The sequence below is a fragment of the Zosterops lateralis genome (assembly GCF_965231275.1).
Source record: "Zosterops lateralis genome assembly, chromosome: 20".
Classification (NCBI taxonomy): Eukaryota; Metazoa; Chordata; class Aves; order Passeriformes; family Zosteropidae; genus Zosterops; species Zosterops lateralis.
The window spans coordinates 8,312,458-8,323,796 of record NC_139780.1 but is presented as its reverse complement, the minus strand read 5'-3'; positions in this window follow the sequence as shown (position 1 = coordinate 8,323,796).

The following is an 11,339-nucleotide window of genomic DNA, read 5'->3' as shown; positions in this document are numbered from 1 at the left end:
GCATTAATGTTATTATTTTTATTGCTATTGTTATGAAACTGCTGGTTTCCCCCCTGCCTGGGGTGGGGTTGTGATTTCGGCAGTGCCAAAATGAGAGGGAGGTGGCTGAGAGAGGTGATGGGGCACTCATGGGTGCGCTCCTCCCCAGGGCATCAAAAATGACTGGTTATTGGGGTATTCTTAGGATTTAACCTGCCTTCATTTCCTTGGGATCTGCTCCAGAGGGAGAGATGTTGGAGCACTGCACCTGCAGGAACTCCCTGAATCTGGTTCTTCATTTCCACCCACACATTTGAGTGTTACAGGTGCAGATTGTCCCTATTGTGAGCCTCCAGGGACAAAACTGGAGGGATACTGGGATCAGGGATCACCAGCCCAGGGGCAGAAGACTCTGACCATTGCAGGAGGTGTTGACCACTGCAGTGCTGGCCATTGCAAAAGGTGTTGGCCACTCATTGCAAGCGTTGGTCATATGCTGGACACTGCAGGCATTGGCCATTGCATGTGTTGGTCATTTCAGCCAGCAGTGGACATTGCAGAAGGTGTTGACCATTGCTGAAGGTGTTGGTCATTGTGGACATTGGCCATTTCAGGAGTTGGTCATTGCAGGTGTTGGCCATTTCAGAAATTGGCCTTTGCTGGTGGCTTTGGTCATTTCAAGTGGCTTTGGCTGCTGCAGGAGTTGGATATTGCAGGGGTCGGCTATTGAGGACATTGGCCATTGCAGGTGGCTTTGGTCATTGCAGGAGTTAACTATTGCAGGAGTTGGCCACTGCAGGTGGCTTTGACCATTACAGGTGGCTTTGGCCATTGCAGGTGGCTTTGGCCATTTCAGGGGTTGGCCACTGCAGTCCTTGGCCACTGCAGGAGATGCTGGTCCCAGCCCCTGCAGCCGGGGATGCCGGCAAAGGGAACAAGAGTGGAACCCCCATATAGGGCTGGCTCCATCCCACTCATCCCCCTTTCCCAAGGCTGCTGCCCCAAAGGGTGTGAGCCCAGGGGTGCTGGAGGTGCCACCGCTCCGTGTGGGGAAGTGGGAGATTGATGTCAGGCAGGCCCAGAGCAGCTGCCATAAATCACAGCCCTGCGCCGGCGGCTCCGGAGCGCTCCAGGGCTGCTCTTATTTATATGCGTCTTTTGCACAGAGCCGTTTTATAATCGACTGTGGAGCGGCACTCCAGCGCCAGCCACGGCTCAGATGGATCGTGCAGGACACAAAATACAAATAAAGGGTGAGGAGTAGGGAACTGCATCATTCCTGCCGTGCCCGCCACGCTCCGCAGGATTCACGGTGCCGCCAGCACATCCATCAGCTCCGGGCAGGGCTGCAGGGGGAGATTGGGGGGTTATTGTAGGGTAGCTTAAGGGTAATAATGATAGGAATGATAATTCCATGGTGAAGGGATGGCAGGGATGGGTTGGAGTGACGGCCACAGAAGTGGCACGGTGACAATGCAGACACTCAGACAGGAATGATGCCACCTGCATGGGCGTAATGAGGGGTTGCTCAGGTGAGCCAGGAACTGGATTTTTGGCTGTTTGTGCCGAGGCTGGGATGAGGCAGAGTTGGTGTTTTGGTACCCAAATCCCTCATGGGGGGTGTGGTCCTTGCCAGGTGCGGGCAGGGCCCTGTGGGACCAAACCTCATCCCTCTGGGGCTCCGGGAGAGGAATTAGATCAGTCCAATTCAGTGGCAGGACAAAAAGGAGGGGGGAAAAAGGCAGAAATGCCAAGCCACAAACCAAGGCAGATAAATCCAGGAGGGCAATGTAATCTCACTCACCGGGCCTCACCAGAAGTTACAATACATAAATTATTGCACCTAAAAGCATCTCTAATTTCAGTTGTGAGTGATTCACCAGGACAGAGCAGGCTGCCCTCTGCATCTCCCCATTTGATTAGACATTTGTACCAAGGCAGAGCTCACACTTAAAATAACATTACTGGAAATGGAGATGGACAAGAGAATTCATTTGAATGGAAATCAATTTGATTAGAAAAGTAAATTACCCGCAGTCTATGAGCAGCACATTGTGGCTCGGAATAATAATAAAAATAATAATAATAATATATATAAATAAATAAATCAGTGGCAGCAAAGGATCTTAAATGTTTTTATGGACCTGCAGTGACTGAGCTGTGATCACTTCCCACATGAAAACAGGGAATCCCCCACTCCTTGTGCTGGGACATTGCCAGGCAGAGCTGTCCCATGTCCCCAGGGACCCCTGTGCCACCAGGAGCCTCTGGAGGGGACAAGCCCATTCCTGTGCCCCAAAGTGACAGTGTGGGGCAGGAATTGGGCATGGCTGAGCACGGCCAAAGGGCTGTAAATGGGTTTTTGTGGCTGGAGGTGCTCTCAGGGGGTGATTTAATTTGCCCAGGGGTGATGCTGGTCTGGACAAACCACTGGAACCAGCCTGGGTGTCACTGGTGCCATTTGGGTGACACTGGGACATTGGGACATTGGTCTGGCTGGGGGAGGACAGCAGTGTCCCTCCTTTCATGTCCACCCTCCACTGCCAAGTGTCACCACCGAGGTGACAAAGAGCCAGGGCAGGAGCCAGGGCAGGAGCCTTGGGCACTCCCTCCAGGTCCCTCCCCTGTGCCAGCTGCAGTGCAAGGAGCTGCACACTTTGCTGAGCTGTGGCACCTTCTAAATAATCAATTGGTATTTAATTCCCGTGTGATAACTGTCTTATTAAATCTAAATTTAATGTGTATTTGGGAAACCCTAATTTAAAGTGTTACTGCATGCACCATCTGGTGTGCTCTCTAAATACAAATGCAATAACATAATTCAGAATTACATCATAAAAGTAAGTTATAAGAGATTAAAATGCACAACTCTGTTCTTCAGTCAAGGCAGCTTTTATGCTTTTGCTCCTGACTTAGACACAAATCACAGCCAAAACATCCCTACCCCGATTAAGTGATTTTCTGCTGGGATTTTGGGTTTAATGGGGAGCAGCAGTGCACAGGAGGGACGCTGGAAGAGCAGGAACACTGGAAATGTGGAAGTGTTGCCCAGAGAAGCTGTGGCTGCCCCTGGAAGTGTCCAAGGCCAGGTTGGATGGGGTTTGGAGCAACCTGGGGCAGTGTAAGGTGTCCCTGCCCATGGCAGGGGTGGTGCTGGATGGGCTTTAAGGTCCCTTCCCATCCAAACCATTCTGGGTTTCCATGAAATCCTCTTCTCCCTGATGCCAGGGAGGGTCAGGGCTGGGCACAGGGAGACTCAGCGACCCACTGAGCTGCCTTTTGTTCAAAAATCAGTCAAATATAGCCCAGAGTTGGGTGCATCAATGATCTTTTATAGTGGCAGTAAATCTGGTATCTTCGCAAAACTCCCTATTTTCTCTCCACGTTGAATGAAACATGAGATCCCTTAATAGAGAGGGAAATTAAAATCTAGTTTTATTGCAGTTCCTGTAACTGGTATCTAAGCTATTAATAATCAATCCATTCTTGCTTAAAAGCCAACATTTATCACCCCAGCTGAGCTGACGGGCACTGGGGGGAAAGTACAATTGACTGCAATTACACTTTGAAAAATGTTATCTGTGCCACTGACCACTGGGGATAAATGATGAGATTCCAGTTGTTTCTTCCCTCTTCAGGTTCATCCCTCCCTAACTTTTATTACTGGGTGGTTTTGCTTCTCCTTGAGCCTCCAGGATGCCTTGAGGAAGGATCTGAGGGGAGGATCTGTGCTGACCCAAATCCAGGAGGATCTTCCTCGCCATGTCCCAGTGAGTGCAGGGCGACCCCAAACCCTTCCAGATCCAGCAGTGGGTGCAAGAGCGACCCTAAATCTCTTTTAAGAACCCCACACACAGAAGTTTATTGGTTTTCTTCTTGCCCTTTCCAAGGGGGAGGAAGAGGCTGGTGCAGGAATTGATTTCCTGGAGTTCCTGGTATTAATGAAGCCGCTGACCGCGGATCTCCTGCAGCAATATCCCACTCCCCGCCATAATTCTCCAGACTCCAAACTTTTCAAATGAGTTTTTGCAATTTAAAATTAATAATTGTTCTGTCTAGAACAAGGATAATTAAATGCCTGTTCATCCTCATTATTGTCAGCCGCGTGATTTGTTGTTTTCTCCGTAATAAAATTAACCGGTTTAACTAATGGGTGCCAAAACTTGATAATTAAAGCTGAGCAAATAATTTGCAGCAAATAATTTTACCCAGTGGGTTTGGCGGGATCCTGTGGTGGGTTTGTGGCTGATGGTGAAGGGCTGGGAGCCACTGGTGATGCCCAAACCCACACAGGGCACCCTGGGGAACCTTCTTTTCCTTACAATGGTAATTTTTTTTAATGAAAACGCCTTCATTTTTTTTCTGTCTAAGGAAGGAGGTTCCCTCCACGGGCTTTTGCTCACACCTGGAGCACGAGGCAGGTGGTTCACCAGTGTAGGCTCACCCGTGGATGAAATCCCAAAGGGAAGAGCAGCTGCTCTCAGGTAAATCCCAGTGAGGATGTGCAGGTGGCCAAAAAACAGCAATTCCTGGGGAGGAGAAGAATTAAAATAATGAGCCAACAAAAGGAGTTTGGTCAGACACAATCTTCTAACAAGAATGGACTTTGAAATGATGGTTATTAGCCAGGTTTCATTCTGGCAGCAGTTAAAGAAGCTTTCCAAGGTACTGCAATTAATTTGTAAGTTTATATTACACATTATAACGTGAGGGGCCATTAACGAGGCGGTGACATTAAATTTAATGTACTTTGTGAGTGGGACAGTTTGTCTCTCCCTCCTGGGCATATTCCCTGGATTTTTGGGGTCTGGCACTGCTGGGAGCTGCTGGAGAGATTGAGGAGGCCCTGCCAGCACCAGGGGATTGTCACTGTGGTGCCACATGGGGACTCTGGGGGACACAAAGCTTTGCCCCCCGCTCCGTGGCACGTCAGCAAGGCTGGGAGGAACACAAGGAGAATATGGAGTGTCTCATACCTATAACTTTAAATTAAAAAAGCAATGTGCTGTTTATTGGCGCTGCCGAGTGTCTCCGGAGCGGGAGGCTCATAAAGATCATATTACAGTACAAGCCATTATGCAAAGAGTTTACTATATATACATTTCTAAATGCTTCAGCAAACAGCAGCCTCCTTACGAGCAGAGCAGGATAACTGGTTCGTTTGGGGTAACAAATGATCCTTGATTTGATTTTAAATGCAATGACAGCAAAATTTATTTCTTATTTAATCACTTGCCAGAGCTGTTGAGGACGGGATGGTATTAAACTGCACAATGCAGCATATGACTACTGAATCAGTTGAAATAGGCATAAGAATATATTATGTTTATAGGATAGAAAAAGATTGTACAGCAATGCATATAACTAGAATGGGTATTTTTGTCATTTATACAGTAGCTTATATCATTATTCCTTCCCGCTTCCAATTTTTCAGTAATAAAAATACAGGGGATGTGATTCTCTTTGCATAAACCAACTTGATTCTTTATTAAATATTTTTATTAATCTGAAGTACTACAAAGCATTTGAGCAGATAAATCAGGCTCCGAATAGTCATTTCCTCTCTGCTATGGCTCTATAAAGTGGATTCATTTATGAGCGTGCACTACCCGAAAAGAAGGTTTCCATATTCATTAACATGCTCCCTCATGGCCCTGGGGGATTTTTTATCCCACTGGACCATGCAGAAGGGTCTCCAAAAGAAGCAGGTCTTGGAATTCTGCTCTGGTTTTGTGTCCAGTTTAGTGAGGAATCACCACTCAGGTACCTCAGGATGCTCAGGGTCTCTCCAGCTCTGGCTCCCCTCACCCCCAGTTTGGGGACATCAGCACTTTTGGGGTGATTTGGGGATGGATCCAGCCCCAGAACTCATCACCCCATGGGACCTGGGGATCCCTTTATGCAGCACAGGGAGAATCTGTGGACCAACCACGCCCAAACCCGCAGGACTCACTGGAGGCTTTTTGCCCCCCTAAAACACCCCTGACCTCTTGCTGCCCCTCCTCTCCCAGCACCCCACATCCTCCCACCGCACAGAACGCAGCATTTTGGGTGCGGCACCGCCCTTTTGGGCCAATCCTTCCGTGCCCAGGCGGCTCCCAGCCCTTCCCGGGGGATGCTCCCGGTGGGAGCGGCTGCGGGGGCACAGCACGTTCAGCCTCCTGCAGCTGACGAGTCACTGAGTCACCAAGGAATTAAACTTATTTAAATCCCAGCCAGGTGTGCAAACAAGTTTATCCTCCCGTAGCAGCTCGCGGGGAGTCGCGAGGGCTCCGGAAAGGTTACGTGGATGTTCGGGGCTCCTCGGGAGAGGTGACATTTAGGACATTTAGAGCCGCTTTTGGGACTCGCCGGCGCCCCCGGAGCTGCATCCGAGCCCAGGGCTGCAATTCCCTGCCCCGTGCTGGGATCAGCCTCATCCTGCCCTTCTCCCCTCCCGGCTGCTGCACCCCGGGGTTTGGCTTTGATTTCAGTTTTGCTGCAGCAGCTGTCTAACATTTGTTTGCTGTTTGGGGACGGCAATTGTGGCACTCGGCAAACGAGCAGGGACCCTCCGGAGCTGCTGCTGGCACAGCCCCACAGCCTGGCATCCCAAAATATCCCTGCTGCTCCAGGTGCCATCTCCAGGGGGATTCAGCCATCCATCCATCCATCTGCTGCCTGTGCCTGCCCTGCCGCATTCCCATTCCTGTATCCCGGCGGGGCTGGGGATGCCCGATGGCTCCAGCACGCAGGAATGAGCCACCAGCACCACCAGGACATGGATTTGCCTTCCCTCCCTCCCCTGTCCCGCTGACCACACTGTGCTGAGGTGAAACAGGGGTTTGTCCCCACAGGAAGAGCTGATTTCACGACTGGGATCAATCCAGGGCTGTTTCACCTCTCTGTGTGCCCTGGGGTTTTCTCCTTGCAGGAGCTGCTGGGGCTGCCCATAAATCCTCCCTCAGCACCGACTCTCTCACAGATGTCCCAGGACACGGATTTTTTCCTCCAGTTTTAGTGCCGGTGTAGAGCTAAATTATGATCATTGTCAGCATTAGCAAAAACCTCCATCCCCATCCGGCCTGTAAGGCACAGCAGCGGGGCTGGGGCTGGCAGGGAGGGAGGACACGACGTGGGGCAGCTCCTTTTGCTGGGAATTCCAGGGTTTTGTGGGGCTGGGACTGGTGATTTTGCTGTGGTCGAGGCCACCAGCAGGATGGCAGGAGAGGCAGTGCGGGCACCTGCACCTCCCTCTGGAACTCGGGCTGCACGGAGACTGAAAATAGAATAAAAGTTTTCAAAACGCCTCTCAGTTGCCCCATCTCTGGGTCAGAAAAGGGAATAATCCGACACAGACCCACCGAGGGGAAGGTGAAGAGGTGTTTGAGCTCAGTGCAACCCAAAACCCGCCCGGGGAAGCACCAGGAGTTGGCACCTGAGGGGACACAGACCCAGGACACACTGACACTGGAAACGCAGAAAAGTTTCACACCTTTGCAAAAACGACGTTCAGGAAGGAAAGGAGCAGGCAGCAGCTGTAATTGAGATGGATGAAAGGGCGGCTGCCTCCCCCAAAGCTGTTCCAGGCACCAGACTTGAGAGGAATATGAAGTGCTGCTGCTCTCCAAAGATCGCCACGCTGCCCCTGAATTATTAATGAGCAGGAATGATTTCATATTTAATCTAAAGACTATTAATTACGCTGCAGAAGAGCAACACACCGTCCTGAGAGCCCCTCTCGCCAAGTGAATAATTTAGTGGTGCCCCATGTTTTACCTCAATGTCAGGGCGGGCGGGGAGACCCCTCCTGCCTGAGCAGACTGTGGTGGCCCAAAGGGTGGTGTTGAGGGCCCACCCCAACCTGTGAGCCCCCAGCTTGGGCAGAGAGGGATTATTTGGGGTCCCTTGGGCCTGGGGACATTTCTGTCCCTCCATCCCAGCCTCAGGCAGAGCCCAGCAGCAGCCCCAGCTGTGGGAACACTGAAGACAGATGTTTATTTGTCCGGGATTATTTGCTGATCACTGTTACAGTGATCCAAGATGATCATTAAAAAGTGAAATGGGCTGTTTAATAACGATGCTGGGAGCACGCAGTGTGCCTCGCATTACGAGGGTGTTTAAGCACGAGCCCAATTAAGTTCCCTCGCATCCCTACAGAATTACCCCAGTTGTGTAAACTATTAGGCAAACTCCAGGCTCCCCGTACTCACAGGCAATCCTGGAGCCTGGCACTCTGCTAGAGACCCATTTCTGTCCTGAAGCTAAATTAAAATCCTATTGTGCCAGTGCTGCTAATATTTCCTGCTCTTGTTTCCAACAATTAAATTGTGACATTCTGCCAAAACATGCGAGGAAACGAGAAAATACTCTTGATCAGCTGGAAAGAGAAGGCAAATCCTCCCAGCTGCCTCCTGCCACCCAGATGCCACGGGGACACAGGGTGACAGTCGCAGGTTAAGCAGCACCTGATGGGTGAGGCAGTGGCTGGTGGAGGTGGGGATTTGTTGAAAGGTTTTTCTTCTCAGTTCAGGGGAGGAATTTGGGAGCTGGATCCATGCAGTGCCAAAAAGGAGAACGATGATGTGCTGGGATCGTGTGGAAAGGGTTTGGGGGTGGAGGGTTACGAGGGTGGCAGTGATGGAGCAGCTTTGGTGGCACCTGGAGCCCAGCTGGGGTCACCCCACCACAGCTGCTGCTGAGGAAGGACTTGAGGGACAATTCCACAGCCCTGCTGTGTCCCCAGCACCACCAGTGGCCTGATCCTACCACCTTTCTCACACAGGTACATCCTTTTAAATATTCTCCTGAATTCTAACCCTCTTTCCCCCCTTGATCTGCTCCCCCCAGCACTCCTCAGGGAGGCACAGCTGGGTCTGTGCCCCACACCACCTGCAAACCCCCAAAGTGACCCCACAGCCCACTCAGAGTGATGTCCCCCTGCTTGGGCTGGGCTGTGGCTGCTCCTGGGCAGGAAAGAGCAGGTGGAGACCCCGAGGGTGGTGGGGACACGACAGAGGGACAAGCAGGGACTGGCATCTGCAGAGCTGTGGTGAGATCCAGTTAACTGGTGGAGGAGAAAGAGGAGGAATGGGGGAAAAAAAAAAAAAAAAAAAAGCTGTTTAAGAAAGAAATGACTGTTTGGTCATGGCTTACAAGTTGGTACTTAGAAATTCCATGAATTTTAAAATAAAGACATCGTGAGATTTGAACTTTCTTTTGAATACTCACAAACTGCAGTGCCTAATACCTTCCCTGGCCATTAAGGAGCTGTGCTGGGAAGCAGAGAGAGCTAAGTACTACACTGATAGAGCAGTTAAACACCGTAATGGAATTGTGTTTGGAGAGGCTGCAAAGCCAGGTAGAGAGCCCATACATAAACAAGGCCATTACCAGCCAGGGTAAGTGGTGATAGAATTTCATGAATATCCCCACAAAAAGCTTTGTATATTTATAACAACCTGCAGAGTCGTTTTGAACACAGTCGGGGGCCTTTCAGAGTGACTCTGGAGTTAAATTGTACAATGGATCTGTGTCCCTGCATGGGGATATCGGCTCCAGGGTGGGCAGAGGGATCCCTGACCCTGACTGGGCACCCTCCTGGGGTGCGGTGGGTCCTGAAGCAGTGCTGGCAATTTGGTGATTACTGCCCACAAACTCCTCCAGTTTCCAGCTTAAAAGACCTTTTTCAGAAAGGTTTTTAGGATGATTTTCTGTTTGCAGGGCAGGGGAAGCAGAAGGACGCTGCTTTCCCAGCTAGGATGGAAGAGGGAGCAGGAGAAGTGGCTGCTCCTCTGCTGGCCGACTGGAGAAGTCGCCAAAGGGCAAGAGACAGAAGTTTCCACGTTCTCATGAAAAGGAGAAATAAATCTGGCAGCCATCAGACCCAAAAGATCAAGATGGGGCTCTGCAGGAGCTGCACAGAGAATTCTCAGAGCCCAGCGGGGAGCAGGGGCAGAGCTGAGACCCCAAACTGGGGCTGTGGGGCACAGACTGGTCCTGCTGCTCCCCAGGGCTGCTTTGCCAATGATCCTACACCAATCCCACAGCACTCCTGGGTCAGCCTGTCCAACAGGAGCAGAACACGAGTGTGCTGCCACAGCCCCACAACCTCTCCACGAGAAACCCACGCTCTCCACCTCTGCAGCTGGAGAACAGCAAAGCAAACTCCTGAGACTATTTATCACTTCAATTTAAATAAATAGGGGCTTTAAACTTAGGAAAACTTTGCTCTGCAACTCTTGCAAAACCTGAACCCGAGTGATAGGCACGGCTCGGGCACGAGCCGTAATAAAATGCTAATTGCAATTCATAAATTACGTCGGGATGCCTGGGAATGTTGAAGCTCCTGGATGAAGTGTAGCGTTCAATTTATCCTGTGCCTGCTGCCGACAGTGCTGCCAGCCTCCTTCTTGTCCCCCTGTGTTGTTTTGTCATCTCTGTACTATCACCAATTCATCACAAAGGCAACTGAACTCGCCGATGTCCACCCACCGGGTGACTTTGTCTTCGCTACTCTATGACTTCTAAATTAAATTGTCAAAACACATTACTGAGAAAAATATCGTGAAGGGGAAGTTCTTTACCCTTTTCTCCCAGCTGAAGAGAGAGCGGGTTTGATTTGGAGAAAACATGTCTGCTTCATTATCCCTCCCGTTATCATATTTCTTCCCTGGGCAGCAGCAGGAAAAGAGTCAATACACAAGTCTTGGATGACATGATGGAGCATCCCGCAGGAGTTGTCTCGATAAATTCTGAGATTGCCCAGAAAAAGCTGGGGGGGTGTGTGTGTGTGTGTGTGTGTGTGTAATTTTCACTCTCTTTTATTCCTCCCACTCTCAGACAATTTAAAAGAGATTACGGGTTTGCTGGTGTGGATTCCCCCGAGCTGGATGTTCCCACTCTGCCAGCACTGGTTGGTTTGGAATCAGCTCCTTGGAGCTCTTGGAAGAGAAGAATTGAGCCCAGGAATGGGACTGGGGAGGGCACAGGTCCTGCTCCCACACCTCTGCTCTTTGAATCCCAGAATGGGTTGAATTGGGAGGGACCTTAAAACTCATCCCATTCCACCCCTGCCATGGGCAGGGACATCTCCCATCATCCCAGGGTGCTCCAAGCCCCGTCCAACCTGGCCTTGGACACTTCCAGGGATGGGGCAATCTGTGCCAGGGCCTCCTCATCCTCACAGAGAAGGATTCCTTTCTCAAATCCCTTCTAACTCTGCTCTCTGTCAGTCTGAAGCCATTCCCCCTTCTCCTGGCACTCCACCCCTGTGAAAAGTCTCTTTTTATATTCCTTGTTGGCTCCTTGGTATTTTGTTTCCTGCAGGAACCAACACTAATCCTGAGCTGTTTCCCTGCACTACAGGGGGTGTTTGGGTG